Source organism: Saccopteryx leptura, chromosome 13 (assembly GCF_036850995.1).
Source record: "Saccopteryx leptura isolate mSacLep1 chromosome 13, mSacLep1_pri_phased_curated, whole genome shotgun sequence".
NCBI classification, from domain to species: Eukaryota; Metazoa; Chordata; class Mammalia; order Chiroptera; family Emballonuridae; genus Saccopteryx; species Saccopteryx leptura.
Window position 1 is genome coordinate 32526844 of NC_089515.1, and position 23144 is coordinate 32549987.

Below are 23144 nucleotides of genomic sequence, written 5' to 3' on the forward strand. Positions count from 1 at the left end.
AGACTCCCACATGCGCCTGACTGAGATCCACCCAGCACGCCCACCAGGGGGCGATGCTCTGCCCCTCTGGGGCGTTGCTCTGTTGCAACCAGAGTCATTCTAGTGCCTGAGGCAGAGACCACAGAGCCATCCTCAGCGCCCGGGCCAACTTTGCTCCAATGGAGCCTTGGCTGCGGGAGGGGAAGAGAGAGACAGAGAGGAAGGAGAGGGGGAGGGGTGGAGAAGCAGATGGGCGCTTCTCCTGTGTGCCCTGGCCAGGAATCAAACCCAGGACTTCCGCATGCCAGGCCGACGCTCTACCACTGAGCCAACTGTACAGGGCTTTTTCCTGTTTTCTTTTTCTTTCTTTTTTTTTAAATTTATTTTATTTTTTATCCATTTTTTAGAGAGGAGAGGGAGAGAGAGAAAGAGAGAGAGAGAGAGAGAGAGAGGAGAGACAGAGAGAGAGAAGTGGGGGAGGAGCTGGAAGCATCAACTCCCATATGTGCCTTGACCAGGCAAGCCCAGGGTTTCAAACCAGCAACCTCAGCATTTCCAGGTCGATGCTTTATCTACTGTGCCACCACAGGTCAGGCCTTTTTCTGTTTTCTTGATGAATCTGTTTAAGAATTTTTTTTTTAATGTAGGGAGAGAAAGACAGGAACCTCGGGCTGCTCCTGTTTGTGCCCTGACCAGTGGATTGACCAGGGACGATGCTCACTGAGCTCTCCAGCCAGGACCTTTTCTTTCTCTCTTAGAGATGCAGAGAGGAAGGGAGAGGAAAAGGAAGCACTCATTGTTGTTCCACTCAGTTGTGCATTCCTTGGTTGCTTCCCCACCCTGACCAGCGATCAAACCCACAACCTTGTCCTTTCAAGCTGATGCTCTTAACCAGCTGAGCTAACCGGCCGGGGCATAAGTCATAATTATTATTACCAAACCACTTAGCTTTTCACGGAGAAAAACTGTTTCTCAACTGCAAAATGTAACATCAGCCAGAAATTTTGGAAATGTACAAACCACTGTTGGGAAAATCACTCAAAGGTCACGTTCAATTGAATGTGGTGGGGCAGTGTGCTCTTTATTGGCAAAAACGAGCTCTTGTGCAAGGATTTGTTTGCACGGTTGAAAATGTAAAGCAGGAAGATGTTTGATAAGCCATACATGAAATTCAGTTTTGATAGTCCCTCCTCTTGTAACCTATACATAACATAATATATTTAAACGTGGTCTTGCATATTCATGAATCAAGAAGTAAAACCTAAATCTCTCATGACAAACAGCTACTGGACAGCGAATGTTGCCTCAGGTCTGGCAATGTTGTGGCGGAGAGCTGCTACCATGAAGAAGCAGCTGCATTGCGAGAAGCACAGCGGTATCACGACAGGGCACCCAGTATCGGGGGAGGCGGGGCCACACTGCAATTAACCCGCAGGGCTGCGAGAGTCCGTGCCAATTCACGGCAGCTACTATCGAGAGAGACGGATCACATGGCAGGAGACCAGCAAATATTGCGACGAGCAAGTCAATATTACGAGATGCATGCTAGCATCGTGAGAGCCGGCCATGCTGTGACAGGTAGTGACAATCACCAGAGACCAGCCAGTATCACAAACAGACAGCTATTGTGAAAGACAAGCCAGCATCATGACAGGCAGTTACTGTGTGAGAGCATTTCCAATAGGAAAAGGCACAGCAGTATCGTGAGAGGCTGGGCAGTATCAAGTTCAGCAGCCATTATCGCAACAGGGCTCTACTATGGTGAGAGCTGGGCCAGTATCATGACAGGCACCACTCCTGGGAGAGGCATGGCAGTGCCACAGTCTGCTGGAGACCATCTTCAGAGCCAGCTCTAGGGCTGGCTAATGTCATAACAGAAAACCATGGAACCATCAATGTTACAACAAGCAGCTTCACAGACACGTCCTAATGAGCCTGATTGGTCCCAGTATATATTTATGTAATGTGTACCAGTTTTTAAACTTTTTCACACTTGAGGACCCATGAAAATAAAAGAATTATTTCGGGAACCACTAAGGCAGAAATTACCGTGACCATAAATGAATTTGACTGAGATTGGTGGGTCTATAATCTTCATACACTATAAAGGTCGGTTAACTCTTGCACGGACCAACACGAAATTTCTGGCAGACTGGCCTGTGGACCGGGTTGAAAAACACCGATGTGTACTGTGCCAATGCATAGCGAAAAGTTTGTAAGGTCATGCACCAAAGTATCAGCAGTGATTTGACGAAAGTCAAAATCATGACAGGACTGGTGCAAGAGAAAAGAGGTTTATTCACTGGCCACACGCTGGGAGAAAAGTGGACTCCTGTCTTAAAGACCATCTCTCCTTCCTGCTCAAGAAAGTGGTTTTTAAAGGAAGAGGTGGCAAAGGGCTTTTTGTTTTTCTCTCTCTATTTTATTATCTTGTTGCTTTCGGTGCACTGAATCTTGTCCACTCATGTTTCTAGGTTTTGGCACGCTCAGTGTGACAGGCTCCTCCTGCAGCCATCCTGGCCAATGGGGGAGCCTTCCCAGCATTCCCTGACGGTCAGTGGTAACAATCCCCCCTTCAAAACGCTGGAATGCCAGCTTGGGGATCTAAAATTTATGCAGAGTTGACTATATGCCAGACTGCCGCATTCTATTGTTAAAAAGACTTACTTCGTAAATTGCTTGCACAAATAACCTTTTCCCCTGAGAAGCAGCAATTATGTTTAGAAGTCCTACTAGAACATGCTCTTCAGTTCCAGGTGCTCCTGACTTGCTTAGAGGTGAACTCTTCCTACCCAAGATCTACAGCAGGGGTCCCCAAACTACTGTCCGCGGGCCGCATGCGGCCCCCTGAGGCCATTTATCCAGCCCCCTGCCGTACTTCCTGAAGGGGCAACTCTTTCATTGGTGGTCAGTGAGAGGAGCACAGGATGCGGATGCTGTATGTGGAGTACTGTATATGGTGGCACCGCAAAGCGTACAGCACTACTTCCAGTGATGCGAGACACACGCTTCACGCTCCGGAAGCGCGTCATATCATTTGTTACGGCTAGCAGTGACAAATATGAAACAGGACATTGACCATCTCATTAGCCAAAAGCAGGCCCATAGTTCCCACTGAAATACTGGTCAGTTTGTTGATTTAAATTTACTTGTTCTTTATTTTAAATATTGTATCAGTTCCCATTTTGTTTTTTTACTTTAAAATAAGATATGTGCAGCCCTGTCCGGTTGGCTCAGCGGTAGAGCGTCGGCCTAGCGTGCGGAGGACCCGGGTTCGATTCCCGGCCAGGGCACACAGGAGAAGCGCCCATTTGCTTCTCCACCCCTCCGCCGTGCTTTCCTCTCTGTCTCTCTCTTCCCCTTCTGCAGCCAAGGCTCCATTGGAGCAAAGATGGCCCGGGCACTGGGGATGGCTCTGTGGCCTCTGCCTCAGGCGCTAGAGTGGCTCTGGTCGCAACATGGCGACCCCCAGGATGGGCAGAGCATCACCCCCTGGTGGGCAGAGCGTCGCCCCATGGTGGGCGTGCCGGGTAGATCCCGGTCGGGCGCATGCGAGAGTCTGTCTGACTGTCTCTCCCTGTTTCCAGCTTCAGAAAAAATAAAAATAAAAAATAAAAAATAAGATATGTGCAGTGTGCATAGGAATTTGTTCATAGTTTTTTTTATAGGTCCGGCCCTCCAACGGTCTGAGGGACAGTGAACTGGCCCCCTGTGTAAAAAGTTTGGGGACCCCTGATCTACAGAAAGGTCAATCAAGCTGTTTGGACTTCTTTACAGCATTTAAAGTGACAACGGGCTGTTATTCATTTCAGAAATCTCCCAGAAGATAGGACAGGCACTATAGATTCAATAGAAAGTACGTGCATCTGGGAGACCCCACTCTGCGGGGAAGCCTGGGAAATGAACCATACAATAAAAAAGACCCCGGTGAGCCTGACCAGGTGGTAGCACAGTGGATAGAGCATCAGTCTGGGATGCTGGGAACCTAAGTTCGAAACCCCGAGGTCACTGACTTGAGTGCAGGCTTATCCAGCTTGAGCATGGGCTCACTAGCTTGAGTGCGGGGTTAGTGTCTCTTGAGCATGAGACATGACCCCATGGTCTCGGGTTTGAGCCCAAGGTCGCTGATTTATAGCCGAAGGTCACTGTTGAGCGAGGGGTCACTGGCTCAGCTAGAGCCTCCCCATCAAGGCACATATGACAAAGCAATCAATGAACAACTAAGGTGCCACAACTATTAGTTGATGCTTCTCATCTCTTCTGTCTGTCCTTGTCTGTTCCTCTTTCTCTTTCTCTCACAAAAATAAAAATAAAAAAATAAAAAAGAAGACCCTTGTGAAATATGCCAGGAAACATTTGAAACTAGGCCAGATACTCCCTTTTGCTCTGGATTAGGGTAGCAATGTAAAGTGGGCTTAAATTAAGACCTTAACAAGAATGTGGTGGTTACCGGGGAGGGGGGTAAGGAGAAGAGAGAGGGAGAGAGGAAAGAGGAGGGAGAGGGGCACAAAGAAAACTAGATGGAAGGTGATGAAGGACAATCTGACTTTGGGTGATGGGTATGCAACATAATTGAATGACAAGATAACCTGGGCATGTTTTCTTTGAACATATGTACCCTGATTTATTGATGTCACCCCATTAAAATTAATAAAAATTTATAAAAAAAATTAAATCCTTAAAAATATTTTAAATTAATTTTTAGAAAGAAATCGAAAGGCATTATTTAATGTTCCTCTTATTCATGCATTAATTCATTGATTTTGTATGTGCCCTGGCCAGGGATTGAACCACAACCTCGGCATGATGGGAGACACTCTAACTGAGCTGCCGGGTCAGGGCCAAAGTAAGCCCTTTTGAAATAATTTCCGGAAGGCCCTGCAAAGTTTCTGTTTTAGGAACACCCCCTTTATATTTAGAACATGAATAAAAATCAAACACTATGTACAACATTTAGAGCAAACACTAACTACTTTGCACAAGTTTTCTCATTGCAGTTCCACCCATCTGATGAGCACTTAAACCTGTTACAGCCGGGAGAACGAGTCTCACTACAGACCTCGAAGACTCAAGATCCTGAGCAGCTGTTAGCCAAGCAATGGCCAGTCCCTATGACGTCCCCCTGACAACTCTTCCCTAAAGGTCATGAGAATCACGCCTTGGGTCCACCACACACGGACCAAGCGGGTGCCAACTGAGAAAGACTCAGAGCTTGCTGTGGCTGTTGACACCGCAGGGGGAAGCTGGACGTGCACTCCTGAAAAAGATTTAAAATTCTTCTTTTGAAAAGGAACAGTGCCTCGCAAAGTGACAGTGTTACTTTTTATTTCATTCTCATTTCCCAGACAGTGTTTTCTCAGCAAACTTGTCTCATGGTTGTGTGTCACCCAAAGCCCTTCAGGATTACATCACGGGGAATCTTCAGTCTCTCCAGTTTCTGATTTCACTACAATTCCCCTGAGCTACTAGACATACCCCTCTCTAAATACTTGATTGTTTGTCTGCACAATATGTCTCCCTTTAGAAACCCGTTAGCAACACTGCCTCATGGAATATGAAGCATTCACCAGCTTTGCTGTCCTCAAGACACCGTATGTTGCCTTCCGTAGACAGCAATGTTTCTCCCCCGCATAAAGGCTTCCCTTCATTCTTGACCCCCCGTCTTCCTTAGTAGACACCAAGAATCTCTGCTGACTGGGAATGAAATCTTTTTCAATTGTTTAGAAATCATTTTTAATTTTTCAGTTACAGTTGACATACAATATTACATTAGTTTCACGGGTACAACCAGGTTATTAGACATTATATAACTAGGTGATCATCCAGATAAGGCTCATACCCACCTGGCACCATACAGTTAGTAGAATATTATTGAGTTTATTCCTTACACTGTATTTTATATCCCCATGACTATTGTGTAACAACCAATTTGTATTTCTTACTCTTTTCACCTATTCACCATCCTTCAGCCACTCTTCCATTTGGCAACCATCGAAATGGTCTCCACATCTATGAGTTTCTTTCTGTCCTACTTGTTCATTTATTTTGTTTTTCAGATTCAGTTTTGATAGATATGTATTTATTGTCATTGTATTATTCACATTTTTTACCTTTATTGTTTCTTCTTCTGCTTAAAGAAGACCTTTTAACATTTTATATAAAACTGGTTTGGTGGTGATGAGCTCCTTAGCTTAACTTGTCTGGGAAGCTCTTTACCTGTCCTTTGATTCTAAATGGTAGCTTTGCTGGGTAGAGTAATCTTGGCTATAAGTCCTTGCTTCTCATCACTTTGACTGTTTCTTGCTACTCCCTTCTGGCTTGCAAAGTTACTTTTGAGAGATCAGCCAACAGTCTTAAGGGAGCGCCCTTGTAGGTAACTGACTGCTTTTCTTTTGCTGCTTTTGAGATTCTCTCTTTGTCTCGTAAGTTTTGACTGCGTACTAAAGACCCCAGATGAAACAACAGTAGAGAGTCACTATTCTGTTCCCTGAAGAGACATGCCCTTCCCTCTATAAGACAGAGTGAAGAGGTAAGCTCTTTGCACTAATCGTAAATTGAGCTCTTTGGGGGTTAGGATTCAGTTTTAGTTAGTTTCAGTTAACCATTCATCTCATTGTCTGGAGAGCAGGATTAGGCCTCTTTTTCAGCAGGGCTTGGGATCTAAGCCTGGAAACTACAAGGTCTTTCTTTGCTTACCAGCTCAGCTCCCAGCTTCTCACGCTATGGGCGATCCTTTCTTCTAGCTCAGCCCCCAGTGTCCAATACTCTGCTGTATACTTGCTAAAAATCTAGTGGACATTGGCTGGCAGTGAGAAATCGCTCCATGTCTAGGGCTTCTCCACTCTAGCTCACTCGGTCATTCACAATTCAGCTGGTTTCGTTTCAATCCCTTAGGGAAAATGGCTCATCTAGGAAAAGCCTACTAGAATTGAATTGCAGCCTCAACTCTGATAGATAAATATGATCCTGTTGATCTTAATACCTGACCTTTTCAAACAGACGGCCCTTGCTGCTTTCCTTTCCTACTGCCCTGGAGTGGGGGTTGCCCTGAGTGTGTATCCCCTCCAACCTACCTGGTGGTTCTATGCCTGCTCCTGCTCTCTTCTCATCTTCGTGCAGGATGAAGTCAGAAAACAGCATCAGCGGAGGCCCTGGAGGCTGGGAGAATAAGGAAACCTACCACTAGGCCCCGTCTTGCATGCCGTGGAGTATCATGTCACATACTCTGCATTGCTCACCCACCCTGTCCCTGAGTACTTCAGTCTTGGGATTCAGACCTCCCCCCGGGTCAGAAAGCACCAAAGCGTGTGGGGAAAGCCCGAAGTCCCGGAAACAAGTGTGTAGCTTCTTGGGGTGGGGGTGGGGTCCTCTCTGACAAACATCTGTCTGGAATGAATGCCAGCTGAGGTTTTCATGTACCTTTTGCGTCTTTAAAAAGAAAATCTCGAAAACACTGAAAAAGTATGTTTGAATGCTGGATTCTTACAAATAAAGATGGTTATTATAATGAGAAAAAAAACAATGTGATCTTGTTGTTTTCTTGATGTTCCTATGGGAACCACAGTCTTTTATGACCATCTACAGTCAAGAAGTGGAATTTCACTTTTTAGTCCCATTCAGACTCAACTATTACCCCCCTCCCCTGTCCCAATTAGCTTTATAAAACTTTAAACAGAATGCCAAGAAGGTATAACGTTTTGAATGCAATTTCACAACCAATTACAAGGCAATGTTTTCTGACAGAATAATTGTGTGTTAACTCTCTGTATTTTATGTAGAAATTATTGAAATGACATTACCTCATCCCTATAGAGCATAAAACCCACATATACAGAAGATGCATTTGTCACTTAATGAGACTGTATTTGTATGACCACATATACATTTGCTCATTTCTCCCTGGGTCCATGCCTATGATAATTTTGTGCCATGAGACTGATTATAGTGCCTTTTAAAGGATTTTGTTGTCTTGGAACCTGTTAGAGAAAACCTTATTGAGTGTAGTTTCTCTTTAAATAAATAATAATAATAATAAAGCAACATAGATTTCTTTAATCACTCACTAATTACTTTTTTGTGTATATTTTTTTAAATAAATAAATTTTTATTTTAATGGGGTGACATCAATAAGTCAGGGTACATATATTCAAAGAAAACATGTCCAGGTAATCTTGTCATTTAGTTCTGTTGCATACCCATGACCCAAAGAGAGATTGTCCTCTGTCACCTTCTATCTAGTTTTCTTTGTGCCCCTCCCCTTCCCCCTCCCCCTCTCCCTCCTTCCCTCCCCCCCCCCCAACCACCACACTCTTGTCCATGTCTCTTAGTCTCATTTTTATGTCCCACCAATGTATGGAATCCTGCAGTTCTTGTTTTTTTCTGATTTACTTATTTCACTCCGTATAATGTTATCAAGATTCCACCATTTTGTTGTAAGTGATCCGATGTCATCATTTCTTCTAGCTGAATAGTATACCATGGTGTATATGTGCTCATCTTCTTTATCTAGTCTTCTATTTTTTTTACAGAGATTAAAGCCTTTAAGCAAACTCTTGGCCAATACAGCAAGAATCCATAAAAAAGTAGTGTCCTTCACATGTTCACCAAGTCCAAGTTGGCCCCATCACCATGCCATATCCCTGAAAAATGCAACCCAACCACAGTTCAGTCTGTTAGGAGCTGTCACAGGGAGCAGGAGTCCAGGAAATGTCCACATCCAGGAAAAGTCCACATGGCACTGGAATTGTTGTCAACATTCTATACTTTGCAGCTCATGTCCAGGTCCCAGTCACCGCTGCTTCTAGCTGGTAATGACTCAGGTAGACTGGAAAAAGCCATCTGCAGCATATGTGGATATGGAGCTTCTGTTCTCCTCTGCCTGGAGAGATGAGACCAGGTTGCTTTTCCCTGGAGCTCTGCGACTATGGCATGGTAAAGAAAACCTTGTATATTTTGAGGAAAGATATACCATGGAACAGTTCTAGAATATACACAGTACCAGGTTATAGATGTTTCTATTTAACCACCACTGCTTCCTCTTTGCTCACTGTCAATAATTTAGTTCATCTCAGGATTGCTTATCTTAAAGCAAATTCATATTAGATGATGGTTTAAAACTTTGGTGGTGATGATATAACCCCCACTGCCAGCTCTAACGACTTATATATTAGGCTTGCTCAAGCAAGGGCCTGCACTTGATTCACACAGTGGCTCTGATTGTTGTCTTGTTTTCCAATTTTTCCCTTCATTTTTCTTTTTGGCTGATTCTTTAGATTAAATGAATAAAGAGGGTGAAAGTCATTTTTCAGTGTGTAAAGGAAGGCAGGGCTTGTGGATGGTATTTGGACCATCATTAAATGAGCTAGGGTGGCTCTTCACCATCTTCCCTTCTTGCTGGCAGCCACACCAATGGAAGTCGAGCTGCAAAGTTTCAGTGGGTACAAGATCTACCCAACACGGGAGGCACTACTCCAGGACCAACTGGAAGGTTTTCTAATTTCTTAATGCAAAATGTGAGCTGGCATTCCTCTCCTATAGGAATCCTTGACAGACAAACTGGACTGTCATCCACAAAAGAAAGCACAAAAAGGGTCAGGACAAATTCAAGGGAAAAGAACGTGCCATGCAGCCAAAGTCCAGAGGGTCATCACTGGTCGATCTCTTGCTGGTATAATGGCCAAGAGAAATCAGAAACCTGAAGTTAAGAGGGCTCCATCTACAAGTACAAGCTATCGGGGCTGCCAAGGAAGCAAAAAAGGCTAAGCACGCATCTAAAAAGACAGCAGTGGCTGCTGCTAAGGCTCCCACAAAAGCAGCCCCTAAGCAAAAGATTATGAAGCCTGTGTAGTTTTCTGCTCTCTGTGTTGTTGAAAAATACCAAGTTAGCAGATCAGATTTTAAAGACCTGGTGATTAAATAAATAAATAAATAAATAAATAAATAAACTAGAATGGACCAATTAATTGAGGTGTGAGGGAAAGGTGATGCTTGATTTTATACATGTTGGCTTCGATTTTTGGTGATATCATGTTGTTTCAGTGGATATCTCTCTAGAACAGTGGTTCTTAAACTTTTTGAAGTTGGGGCACATTTAAAATCCTACAAATAATTGTAGGCACACTATATACAAATTTCTGAGAAATATGTTATAATAATGAAGTCAAATATTAACGTAAAAACATATAAAGTCCAAGCATGCTTTTATGGTAATTAAATGAAATAAATATGACAAATTTAAATTTATTCTGACATTAAATACATTTTTATGTTACTTTTTTGAGTTATGCTTTTTAGAATTCATAAAACAGAAGGGTTAAAAAATATAAAAATGAGCCCTGGCCGGTTGGCTCAGTGGTAGAGCGTTGGCCTGGCATGCAGGAGTCCCGGGTTCGATTCCTGGCCAGGGCACACAGGAGAAGCGCCCATCTGCTTCTCCACCCCTCCCCCTCTCCTTCCTCTCTGTCTCTCTCTTCCCCTCCACAGCCAAGGCTCCATTGGAGCAGAGATGACCCGGGCGCTGAGGATGGCTCCTTGGCCTCTGCCTCAGGCGCTAGAATGGCTCTGGATGCGACAGAGCAACACCCCAGATGGGCAGAGCATCGCCCCCTGGTGGGCATGCCAGGTGGATCTCGGTCGGGCGCATGCGGGAGTCTGTCTGACTGCCTCCCCGTTTCCAGCTTTGGAAAAATGAAAAAAAGTAAAATAAATAAAAATAAAAATGACAAGAAGGTTATCTTTTTAGATATATAGATAAATTCTTAGTAAGATTTAGTAAATTCGGCAGGTCCCGGAGTGAATGTGTTAAGTTTTTTAATTCTTGTGTTTAAGAGAAACATGAGCCTGATGTGTCCTAGTTATTTCTTCAATGGTTAGGTATATATTTGAAAGGCAAACTCTCATTTCCTCATCAATACATTGAAGAATTCTTCTCTTTTTACTCTTAATTGTGTTGAGTGCAGAAAACCCCACCATACATATCATCTTAACTTTATACCAAACAAAGGGTAGAAGAAACTTGCCTCCAGTCTTTCCAGTAATATGGGGGTAGTGTAAACAATCCAGCACCACAGCTTAACAGCCTTTTGCAACCTAATCAGTCAAATGAGGTGGGGGGTTGGGCTGACTGGCAGCTTACAGCCAATTCTCCACACCTCTGTCTCCCAAAAATCTAAACTCCAAAACCCTGTTGGTTTTTTGGTCCCAACAAGCACATATTTCTCTGGAATACCATAGGGCACACCTGGAAATCTAGGGCGCACCAGACCTGAATTAATTTACAGTGTATGCTTTATTCCATAAGAAACATATTTTACTATTGACCCCACCCTTTGGACCTACTTAAGCTATGCTGTCTACAATGTGAGCTGCTCCTATATATTTCAGAACCATTTTGATGATCAAAATTAGAATTTTATTAATTCAGTGAAGAAATTAATTGAAAACATCAAGATTCTAAGGTTACCATGGATCCAAGCAGGCTAACAATTTTTTTTCTAAGCATTCATTCATGTGCTCTTCTTTTCCAAGCCTAAAATTTACTAGACCTATCCGTGCCATCTAGTGTTCTCTCTTTTTTTCTTTTTTCCAAGTGAGAGGAGGGGAGATAGAGAGATAGACTCCAGCATGCACCCCAACTGGGATCAACCTGCTAATCCCCATCTGGGGTCATGCTCACAACCAAGCTATTTTTAGCACCTGAGACAGAGGCTCCACAGAGCCATCCTCAGTGACCAGGGCTGATACACTCAAATCAATTGAGCCATGGCTGGAGGAGGGGAAGAGAGAGACAGAGAGAGAAAAAGGAGAGGAGGAGGCATAGAGAAGCAGATGGTTGCTTCTCCTGTGTGCCCTGACTGGGAAACAAACCCAAGACATCCACATGCCAGGCTGATGTTCTACTATTGAGCAAACCAGCCAGGGCAGCCATCTGCTGTTTTAACACTAAAATCTGCCATGAGGCCAGAGTCACGCATATAGGAAAGACCCTGGGGTTACTTAGTCTTATTCTTTTATTTTATAGTCAAACAATTAACTCTCAGAAAGATGAAGCAAATAATTTTAAGAAAATGAGAGTAGGAAATAGATTTTTTCCATTCTACCTAAGGCTGAGTTTTTATAAAATACGCTGAGTCTCTGAAAATACTGTCTACACCAGTCAGGAGTGACCCTAAAACTTATTGAAATGATTTTATTTCAGCCCTGGCCGGTTGGCTCAGCGGTAGAGCGTTGGCCTGGCGTGCAGGAGTCCCGGGTTCAATTCCCGGCCAGGGCACACAGGAGAAGCGCCCATCTGCTTCTCCACCCCTCCCCCTCTCCTTCCTCTCTGTCTCTCTCTTCCCCTCCTGCAGCCGAGGATCCATTGGAGCAAAGATGGCCCGGGCGCTGGGGATGGCTCTGTGGCCTCTGCCTCAGGCGCTAGAACAGCTCTGGATGCGACAAAGCGACGCCCCAGAGGGGCAGAGCATCGCCCCCTGGTGGGCATGCCGGGTGGATCCCGGTCGGGCGCATGCAGGAGTCTGACTGCCTCCCCGTTTCCAGCTTTAGAAAAATGAAAAAAAAATGATTTTATTTCAATGAGATTACCCTATAATCAAAACTTCAGATACCCTATCTTCAAATTACTTAGCTGACCTTATCCGGGGAAGCAGGAAGTACCACCCTGGAACTGAGGACACATGTTTTGGGAGATCGAGAAACTTTGGGGGAAGTAATACTGCCAGGAATATACTTACTGAGGCGGGTGTTGGGTGCTCTTAGTAAGGACGCTGGCAACCTCCACATAGCTGGATTGGGCAATATTGGAGGTATTGCTGTGAATTTTTCATATTTGACCTATATTGTGAGGTAAATTTCTTCTGTACCTAGTTGTTTAGAGTTTTTATTATAAGAGTATTGACTTTTGTCAAATGTGTTTTTTTGCATCTATTGAGATTATTGCGTAATTTTTATTCCTCACTCTGTTGATGTAGTAGTGTATCTCATTAGTTGATTTGCAGATGTTTACCATCCATTACATCCCTGGAGTAAGTCCCACTTGGTCATGGGATAGATTCTTTTAATGTGATGTTGAATTCAGTTTGTTAGTAATTTGTTGAAGATTTTTGCATCTGTGTTCATCATCAATATAACCTGTAGTTTTGTTTTGATTTGTTTTAGTGTCGTTTTCTGTCTCTCATATCAGAACAATGCTGGCTTCATAAAATGAGTTTGAAAGTTTTTTCTTGTACTTATTTTTGGGGGAAGAGATTGAGAAGGATTGGTGTTAATTATTTTTTAAATATTTGGTAGAATTCACCAGTGAGGCCATCTGGTCCTGTACTTTTGTTTGTTGAGAGATTTTTGATTACTGATGCAATTTTCTCATTTGTTATTAGTTTGTTCATATTTTTAAAAGTTTTTCTTTATGATTCAGTCTTCTAAGGTTGTATGTTTCTAGGAATTTATCCATTTCTCTCAGGTTCTCAAATATGTTGCCGTTTCTTGTAAGGCAGATTTAATGGTGATGATTACCTTCAGCTTTTGTTTATTTGGGAAAGTATCTTGCCTTCATTTCTGAAGGATAGCTTTGTTAAGTATTTTTTGTTGGCAGCTTCTTCTTTTCACTACTTTGAATATATCATCCCATTTATTCCTGGTCTACAATATCTCTGTTGATAATTCTGCTAATAGCCTTTCCATTTTATGGTAGAAATTTCTCTTGTCATTTTTAAAATTCTCTCTTGATCCTCCTTTTCTCTCTTTCTCTCCCTCTTCTCTCTAAAATTAATTTAAAAAAAATTTTTTAAAGGCCTGACTAGTGGTGGCACAGTGGATAAAGCATCAACCAGGAATGCAGAGGTTGCCAGTTTGAAACTCTGAGCTTGCCTGGTCAGGGGATATATGGGAGTTGATGCTTCCTGCTTCTCCCCTCCCTTCTTGTCCCTCCTCTCTCTAAAATGAATAAATAAAAGAATTAAAATTCTCTTTTTGTCTTTTATCTTAAACAGATTTATTATGTGTGTTTGGAGACAATTGATTCAAATGCAAACTTTGGATGGTGTATAGCTTCATGACCTTAAATGTCCAAATTCTCCCTAGTTTTGAGGAGTTGTCAGCTATTATTTCTTTAAATAAGCCCTTTTCCCCTGCCCCCCTCTTTTCTTAGGACTCCCATGGTGCATACATTATTTTTCTTGACGGTGTCTAATAAGTCCCATAGGTTTTCTTCATTTCTTTTCATTTATCTTTTCTATTTGCTCTTCTGCCCTTGATCTTAGCCAAGAGGCTGAGAAGTGATCTTTTAGTCCTTCTGAAATGTTAGTTTCAAATGATCTGGCCTCTAGCTCACTGATTATTTCCTCTGCTTCTTCCAGTCTGCTATTGAAACTGTTGAATTCTTCAGTAATTGTAGTTTTGGGTTCCAAAATTTCTGTTTGGTTCTTTTTCCCATTTTTTGGTTGAACTTGTCATTTTGTTCTTTCATTGTATTCCTGATATTGCTTCTTTTTTTTTTTTTTTTTTTTTTTGACAGAGACAGAAAGAGAGTCACAGAGAGGGACAGATAGGGATAGACAGATAGGAAAGAAGAGAGATGAGAAGCATCAATTCTTCCTTAAGGGTCCTTAGTTGTTCATTTATTGCTTTCTCATATATGCCTTGACCTGGGGGCTATGGCAGAGCAAGTGACCTCTTGCTCTAGCCAGTGACCTTGAGTTTCAAGCCAGTGACATTTGGGCTCAAGCTAGCAATCATGGAGTCACATCTATGATCCACGCTCAAACCAGCACCGCCTTGCTCAAGCTGGTGAGCCCATGCTCAAGCTGGTGACCTCAGGTTTTGAACCTGGAACCTTAGTATCCCAGGTCAATGCTCTATCTGCTGTACCACCACCAGTCAGGCTCCCATATGTACTTTGTTAAGGATTTTGATGATCACCAAGAGCAAAGAAAAACAGGCCGTGTTTTGGATTAACTTTAAGGTATTTTTCCCCGCCAAAAAGGAAGGCAGAGGGCTAGAGCCACAAAGTGTGGAATAATAATAAGGCTTTATTCAGTCCAGAGCGCGCATCCCACCCAGCAAGGTTCCCAGGCCCCGAGGTAAGATGGAGGCAGGGAAGTTGCACGGATTAAACCACGTGGGAGATATTTAAAGGGGTCCCTCTAGGGAAGTCAAGCTAACATGACGTGGTGAAATCTCACTGGCTAGTAGATGGTCGCTTTTTTCCAAACGGTTCCTGTGAAGCCTCTTTGGTGCGCTTGGTTGTGGGCGGTCCTAGCCAAAGTTCACAGGTCTGAGTTTCCCAAGTGACCATCCCCCATTATCCACCGACCTTACATTCTGACCTTTTGTGTTAAATAGAAAAGGGGCACCGTTTATTCATCTGGCTACTTCCTGCTGATTAGGGGCATCATGGGAGGGGGAGATCAGAAGGTGGTGGTTTTGAGAGGTGTCAGGAGGAACATCTGTGTGGCCGTGATTGGAGAAACTTCGTGGATGCAGTCCTGTAAGGATTTTTAAAAAAGAGGAGTAATAGGGGGATTTGCAGGGTCCAGCCTCTTGGTGAGCTGGAGATGGATGGAGTCCAGTGGTTCTGACTGCCAGAGGTCCTGTAAGAAGGCAAGCTTGAGGCAGAACTGCATGTCAGGAGTGGCGTAAAAAGGGGAAGGGAAGGGGTCCCATCCATTCCCATAACCGAGACCTGTGAGGGAACTAGAGGTCCAGAGTGTGATGGCAAAACAGAGAAGGTAGCCCCCGTGTCCACAAGAAATGAGATGGACTTACCCACTAGTTGCAGCATACCCTGGGTTCTCCGAGTCCAGGCCGTGTCCTAGGAGTTCGAGCAAAGCACCCACTTGGCTGGATTGGCCTTCCCATTCGGGCGGCTTGTCCTCCACGTAGAGGCGCTGAGGAAAAACCTGTTGCCCAAAGGGGCAATCACTCCGCCAGTGACTGGGCTGCTTGCAGTCAGGGCAGGGCTCAGTGGGCAGCTGCTGGCAGGGGCCCTGCCGGGACGAGTGGTCCTGCTTGCCACACTTAAAGCAAGCTGCTGGTGGCTCTGCTGGTCTCAGGGTTGCAACAAGAGCCAGGGTTTGGAGCGTTACCTTCTGCTGCATGTGGGCCTGGCGAACAACCTTGGCCTGTTTCTACTAATTAGGACTGTTAAAAACTTTAAATGCCATGTTCACAGGTCCTGGATAAGGGTTTGGGGTATTGGGAATAAGAGGAGGAGGGCTCGTGTGGAGCCTGGCACCCAGATCCCGCAGGAAATGCTGGAGCCAAAGGCAGCACAGGGCCAGAACTTCCTGCAAGAAAATTGGGGTTGGGCCCTGGCCGGTTGGCTCAGTGGTAGAGCGTCGGCCGGTGTGCAGAAGTCCCGGGTTTGATTCCCAGCCAGGGCACATAGGAGAAGCACCCATCTGCTTCTCCACCCTTCCCCCTCTCCTTCCTCTCTGTCTCTCTCTTCCCCTCCTGCAGTGAGGCTCCATTGGAGCAAAGATGGCCCGGGCACTGGGGATGGCTCCTTGGCCTCTGCCCCAGGCGCTGGAGTGGCTCTGGTCGCAACAGAGTGATGCCCCAGAGGGGCAGAGCGTCGCCCCCTGGTGGGCGTGCCGGGTGGATCCCGGTCGGGTGCATGCGGGAGTCTGTCTGACTGTCTCTCCCCGTTTCCAGCTTCAGAAAAAATACACACACACACACACACACACACACACAAAACGGTGTTAGAGCCAATGCCAGGCTGAGAATGGCCTGACGGGGGAGAGACTTAAGAACACAGTGAAGGGAGGGGCCCCTGGCCAGCAGGGGAGAAGAAAGAGAGATGGTAGTAGATGGCGAATAAGAAACAGGTTTTTGCGAAGGGAGGGGAGGGGGCTCTCAGAGGGAAGAGACCCGAGCACAAAATGAGGTCTGCAGAGGGACCAGAGAGAAGTCCCGAGAGAGGGGTGCCTCTGGGGGTCAGACGGGAGGAAGAGAGTGTTGGGAGTCCATGGAGAAGGAAAGATCAGGAGTGGAGGTTTTACGTGAGGTTTCTCTGGCCAGAAAAAGGCCTGCATGGTGGAACAGGTGGCACAGAGATTAAGGACAGGTGCGTGAATAATTAGAAGCCGTATATGTAAGAGATCTCCAATCAGTTCCCAGCTTTTTTGGTGATACTTAAATTGGTGAGGGTGTTAACACCAAAAGTCCCTTCAGGAGGCTAATTCAGTGGGTTCTGTGGCCTGGCCACAGCGGAGAAGAACAGTTTCTCCTTCCTTAGGGAGGGAGATTCCTGGGCCCCCACAGCTGCCCTCAGTCCTCAGAGTGGTCAGATTTGAGTATTAGCATCCTAAAAACTCAAGGTCTGGCCACGGATGGAAAAGGTAAAGTGGATGTGCTTGGAGACAAGCACATGCACTCAGATGGACGGAAAAGACTTCCCTGACGTAGCTACGGTTTCAGACAGGGAGTCTCGGAGGAAAGAACTGAGAGGAAGGCTGGAGGCAGGAGACTTACCACACCGTGCGCCGAAGTGGGTGAAAGGTCGGAGATCCTGGTTCTTTCTCAGAGGGGATGGGGAAGAGGAGCAGTCCTTGCGGACTTAAACTCCTCCTGGGTTTTTGGCACCAAAATGTAAGGTATTCTTCCCCGCCGAGAAGGAAGGAACGGGGCTCGGAGCCACCAAGTGTGGAATAACAAAAAGGCTTTATTCAGTACAGAGCGCGCATCCCATCTGGCAAGGTTCCCTGGCCGCGAGGTAAGATGGAGGCCAGGGAAGTTGCACAGATTAAACCGCGTGGGAGATATTTAAAGGGGTCCCTCTAGGGAAGTCGAGCTAACATGACGTGGTGAAATCTCACTGACTAGTAGATGGTCGCTTTTTTCCAAATGGTTCCTGTGAAGCCTCCTTTGGCGCACTTGGTTGTGGGCGGTCCTAGCCAAAGTTTGAGGGTCTGAGTTTCCCAAGTGACCATCCTCCATTATCTACCGACCTTACATTAACAATATAGTTTCTTTCTGAGCTCTGATTGAGGTTTCATGTAAAGTAACCTCAATGTAAAAAAGTAACTAGTTCCCTGTATCCCTGTTTTTTACTCTACTGAGCTGACTCCCAGCCGTGGCCAGCTAGCTCAGTTGTTGAGTATTGTCCCAACATGCTGAGGTTCTGGGTCCACTCCTGGGTCAGGGCACAAAGAAAAATCACCAATGATGGCATGAGTAAGTGAAACAATAAATCAATATTATTCTCTCTTCCTCTCACTCTCTATTTCTCTCCCTTCTTCTGTTTCTAAAAAAAAAATCAATAAATAAAAGGAAAAAAACATGCTGTTCCCTAACGTCTGATGCCCTTACTATATGGGGTAACACAGGTTATCACAAACTTTCACAATCTTGAAGTTTTCTTATGTTTGTGTAGAAGAGAGTTAAATTTTAAGTGTTTCCTTATTCAGGTGATTTTTAAAAATCTAATATTTGAGGAAACAAAAACCCTTTGACTTAGCAGCTCAGCTCTGATATTAACCCTGTGTGTGATTATATGCAAAGCTCTTTGCTTCCCTGAGCCACTATTCCATTGCTCTTAAGATGAGGAAGTAAGAAATTTTATGAGATGATTTCTAAGGTCTAGTCCAGCTCCTTTATTTCGATATTTTCTTCCTTCGGTGAAGAGAAAAATAGCCATGTATTTGAACCCCCAGAAAGATTGCATGAAAGAGGTAAGACATAAGTTTCTCAAACCAAAGGATGGCTCTAAAGATAAAAGTGACAGAGACCAGATTTTGAAATATATACAACTGTGTTAAATATATAAACTGTGTTAAAATCTGCTCTTTTTCCAGGACCAGAAATTGCCCTGGACCAGCGCGGCTAATAATTGTCCAGGTCCTGAGTGAGAACATTGCAGAACAAAAAGATAAACTCAGAGAGAAAAAGGATGGGATCGGGAGGTCTCTGCATAGTCAACAGCTTGCAAGAGCAAGTCTCCACCCCCAAACCTCTTTATTTACAAGGCAGAGCAAAGTCATTAGCAAATCAGAGATATCTCTGATACAAAGTCACATTTCCAAGGCAACCCAAGAATTCTCCCACATGCAGAAAACCCTCTAACCTGCATAACATCTTAACAACAGAACAAGCAAAGGGTAAGAGGAGAGGCATGTAAATTGCCTCTAGCAACTTAATCAGGCAAGTGAGATGGGGGTATAGGACGAGTACAAATACTCAACTTCATAGCCAATATGGAGTTGTGGGGAAGAGCTTAGTCTTTAGCTTAAGTCTTAAACTGCGAGGGCTTTGCCAGCTTGCAGTCTACCACAATAAATGTCCTGACACAAGGTACATCAGAGGTGGGATTGAACAGCTAGCTAATAGCTGTATTTCTTTGAAATCAAGCTCTTTGAATCTGTGAATTATGGCTTCCTGACGTTCTAAATGTTACAAAGGGACAAAGTTTTCTGAACTCTCAATTGCATTTATCCATGTTGAAATTGACTTAGTAATGATTTAACTTTAAATCAAATATTTAATGCTAAAGTCAGATGGCAAGATGCATAAGAATTACTCAACAAATGATTGTGAAATATAATTAAATTGAAATGCTTCCCAGTGCAAAGTTTACAACTTATAAAATGAGAGCTGGAGTTCTTACCCTGCCATAGAAGTGGAAATTTGGGTGAATTCCTTCAGTTCTGATTCTAATTTCCCTCACCTGTAAAATGAATAAAATATAACTGTCTCACTGGACCAGTGATGGCACAGTGGGTAGAGCTGAGGTCCCAGGTTTGAAACCCTGAGGTGCCTGCTTATGCACAAGCTCACCAGCTTAAGCTGGGGTCATCAGCTTGAGCATGGGATCATAGAAATGACCCCGTGTTTGCTGGCTTGAGCAAGGTTCACTGGTTCAGCTGGAATCCCCTGGTCAAGGCACGCATGAAAAGTAATCAGTGACCAAAGTGCTGCAATTACAAGTTGATGCTTTTCATCTCTGTCCCTTTCTCTCTCTCTTACTAAGAAAAAAAAAAAAGCTTGTCTCATGGACTGATTATGAAATTCAAACATAATATTCACAAAAGTGCTTCAAAAACTTTACAGAATTCTACAAATAAAAAGAATTGTTCTTGCCTGTCTGGTGGTGGAGCAGTGAATACAGTATCAACCTGGGATGCTGAGGTCCCAGGTTGGAAATCCTGAGCTTGTGGATTGAGTGAGAGCTCATTGGGTTTGAGAATGGGCTCACCAGGTTGAGTGTGAGGCTGCTGCCTTGCATGTGGGATCATCAACATGACCCCATGGTCACTGGCTTCAGCCCAAGGTCGCTGGCCTGAGCAAGGGGTCACTTGCTCTGCTGGAGCCCTCCAGTCAAGGCACATATGAGAAAGCAATCAATGGACAACTAAAGTGATGCAATTATGAGTTGATGATTTTCATCTCTTTCCCTTTCTCTCTCCCTTCCTCTCTATGTCTGTCTTTCTTACTCTCTCTCTCAAATAAAATAAGATAAAATGAAAAGAATTATTTTTGTATTAAAGAAAGCAATTTACTTTCTTTTTAAAAAGCACTAAGCCATGGCTGGTAGGTTCAGTGCTAGAGCATCAGCATGGAGTGTGAATGTCCTGGGTTCAATGCTCGGTCAGGGCACATAGAAGAAATGACCATCTGCTTCTCCACGCATCCCCTTTGTTGTGGACCATTAATGGCAAAAAGCCATTATAGATTCGAGGCTTGGCAGGGGGCTAAGTTCTCCCCCCTTTATCTCCATATTTGGCTTTGATGCTGAGTGTTTGCACCCACTCCACTTGCTCTCTTGGGTTGCAGGAAGCAATATACATGCCCTTCCTCTGACTCTTTGTTTGTTTCAGATGTTTGTAAATTTCACTAATGTATCCTGTTTTTGCCTTGGGAGAGTTCCTGTCTTAGCCTTTGATGTGCAACTTTGTATCAGGGTCCTTGATTTGCATAGGTCTATATAATAAAGCAAACTGGGGCTGTGAGGCACTCAGTTACTGCCAGGCAGTTTGAGGAGTCCTCCTGGTCCCATCGGTTTTCTTTTGACAAAGTGTGTTTCCTCAATTCCGCACCGTTATTAGGAGCTGCGCTGGTCCACGGCACCCTTCCTCCTTCTCTCTGTCTCTTTCTTCCCTGCTGGCAACCATGGTTTGAATGGTTCCAGCAAGTTGTTCCCGGGTGCTGAGGATGACACCATGACCTCACCTCAAGGGCTAAAATATTTTAGCACAGTTGTTAAGCAACACAGCAGTGGCCCCAGGTGGGTAGAGCGTTGCCTTGTAGGGGGCTTGCAGGGTGAATCCCTGTCAGGGCTCATGCAGGAATCTGTTTTTCTGCTCCCCACCCCTCACGTAATAAAATAAGTAACTAAGTAAATAAATAAATAAATAGCACTAAGATTCTTGACACTTTATTTAAAAACTGAATAGTGGTTTTACAGAAGGCTTTTTTTTTAAAGTAGGTCTTTTTTGGAGTATCTAGTATAATTTTAATTTTATTAGATGCTGATCAAAATACATTATGTTTTTGTGTGTAGAATCAGGATATGGTGGTCTTTCCAGACTGAGGCTGTTTGTTCACTTGTTTCTGTTTGTTTGTTTGTTTTTGAGAAAGCACAAGAATAGCCAGCTAATCCTGTATGTGCCCTGACTGGGGCATCAAACTAGCAACTTCCAGCCCCAGAACGAAGACACTCTGCTCATCTATGACCATTGCTCAGCAACTGAGCTATTTTTAGCACCTAAGGGGAAGGCTCCAGGGAGCCATCCTCAATGGCCTGCCTTGTCAATGTTCTCAAGCCATGGCTGCAGAGGGATAGGAAGAGAGAGAAGTGAGAGAGGTAGGGATAAAGAAGAAAATGGTTGCTTCTCGAGTGTGCCCTGACAGGAAATAAAACCCCACACATCCACACTGGCCAATGCTCTACCACTGAGCAAACAAGCCAGGGCTTAAACTGAAGGGTTTTGATGCAGATAGTTCTCCACCCTCTAACAAAAGCTCAAATATAACTGCTCATTAGATTTGCTTCTCCACTACTACAGAAGCTATGGCGGGAAGCTCTTGTTTCTCAGGACCTCCCTTGCTGACCTCCTCAAAGACGGACTCTTCCTGCTGCAAACTGAGCACACTTCATCACCGCTGTGTAGAACACTATATCACTGGGAGTCTTGTTGGGTTCACATGTCCATGGTTTCCAAGAAGGGGACTTCATTATAATTGGCATATGTGATGTGTCAGATGCCTGAGGTTCAAATTCCAGTCCTCCCCTTTATTAACAGAGCAGGGAGGTCGGTAAGACATTTCCTTTGAGAATAAGTGATGTCAGAACTCATGACATATAGAAAAGGGCTGTGTCAAGAGAGTGGGCTGTCTCTACTCTAAGACAAGACTAGTTCCCTATACCCTTCTGTTTTTACTCTGCTTCCTTCTCTCTGTCATTGATTCTGGCCTTTCCCTGGATTTTCTGGAAAGAAACAAAAAGAGAGTGCTTCTTTCTTTTGCACATATGATGAATTTTGACATGAGATATTCTCTTTCATTTTTTGTCAAGATTATAAATGTTACCCCTTTGAAAATTTTATAGCTTTTAATTTCACTATTAAAATATGGCCATCTCTGAAGAAGTAAGTTATTTTTAAAAAACTATATTTATTTATTTATTTCAGTGAGAGGAGAGTGAGAGAGAAAGGGGCCTGGGGAGAGCAGGAAGATTCAACTCGTAGTAGTTGCTTCTCGTATGAGCCTTGACTGGGCAAGCCCAGGGTTTAGAACTGGCGATGTCAGCATTTCAAGTCATTGCACCACCACACATCAAGCAAGAAGTAAGTTATATTTACTTGAAATTTCCACTGAAAACTTAGATATTTATGAATGCTAAGGTAACTTTTCTTAAAATTAAAAAGTATTGGACAACATTGGTTAATAACCTTATATAAATTTTAGGTGTACAACTTTAAAATAATACAACATCTGAGCCCTGGGTGGGTTGCTCAGTGGTAGAGCACAGGCCCAGCATGTGGATGTCCTGAGTTTGATTCCTGGTCAGGGCACACAGGAGAAGCACCCAACTGCTTTTGCATCCCTCCCTCCTCTTTCACTTCTCTCTCTCTCTCTCTTTTTCTCTTCTCTTCTTTCAGCCAAGATTGGATTGAACTAAGTTGGCCACAGGCGCTGAGGATAGCTCCATGGCCTCCGTCTCATGTGCTAAA

The 23144-nt window shown here is 44.1% G+C and overlaps 1 protein-coding gene and 1 pseudogene across 1 annotated transcript in view; both read left to right on the top strand.

The window, feature by feature from the left end:
- The window catches only part of LOC136384667 (cytochrome P450 2C21-like), a 149424-nt gene that overhangs the window by 50071 nt on the left and 76209 nt on the right, over positions 1–23144 (top strand). The window lies entirely within an intron of this gene.
- Positions 9388–9827, top strand: LOC136384772 (large ribosomal subunit protein eL24-like; annotated as a pseudogene).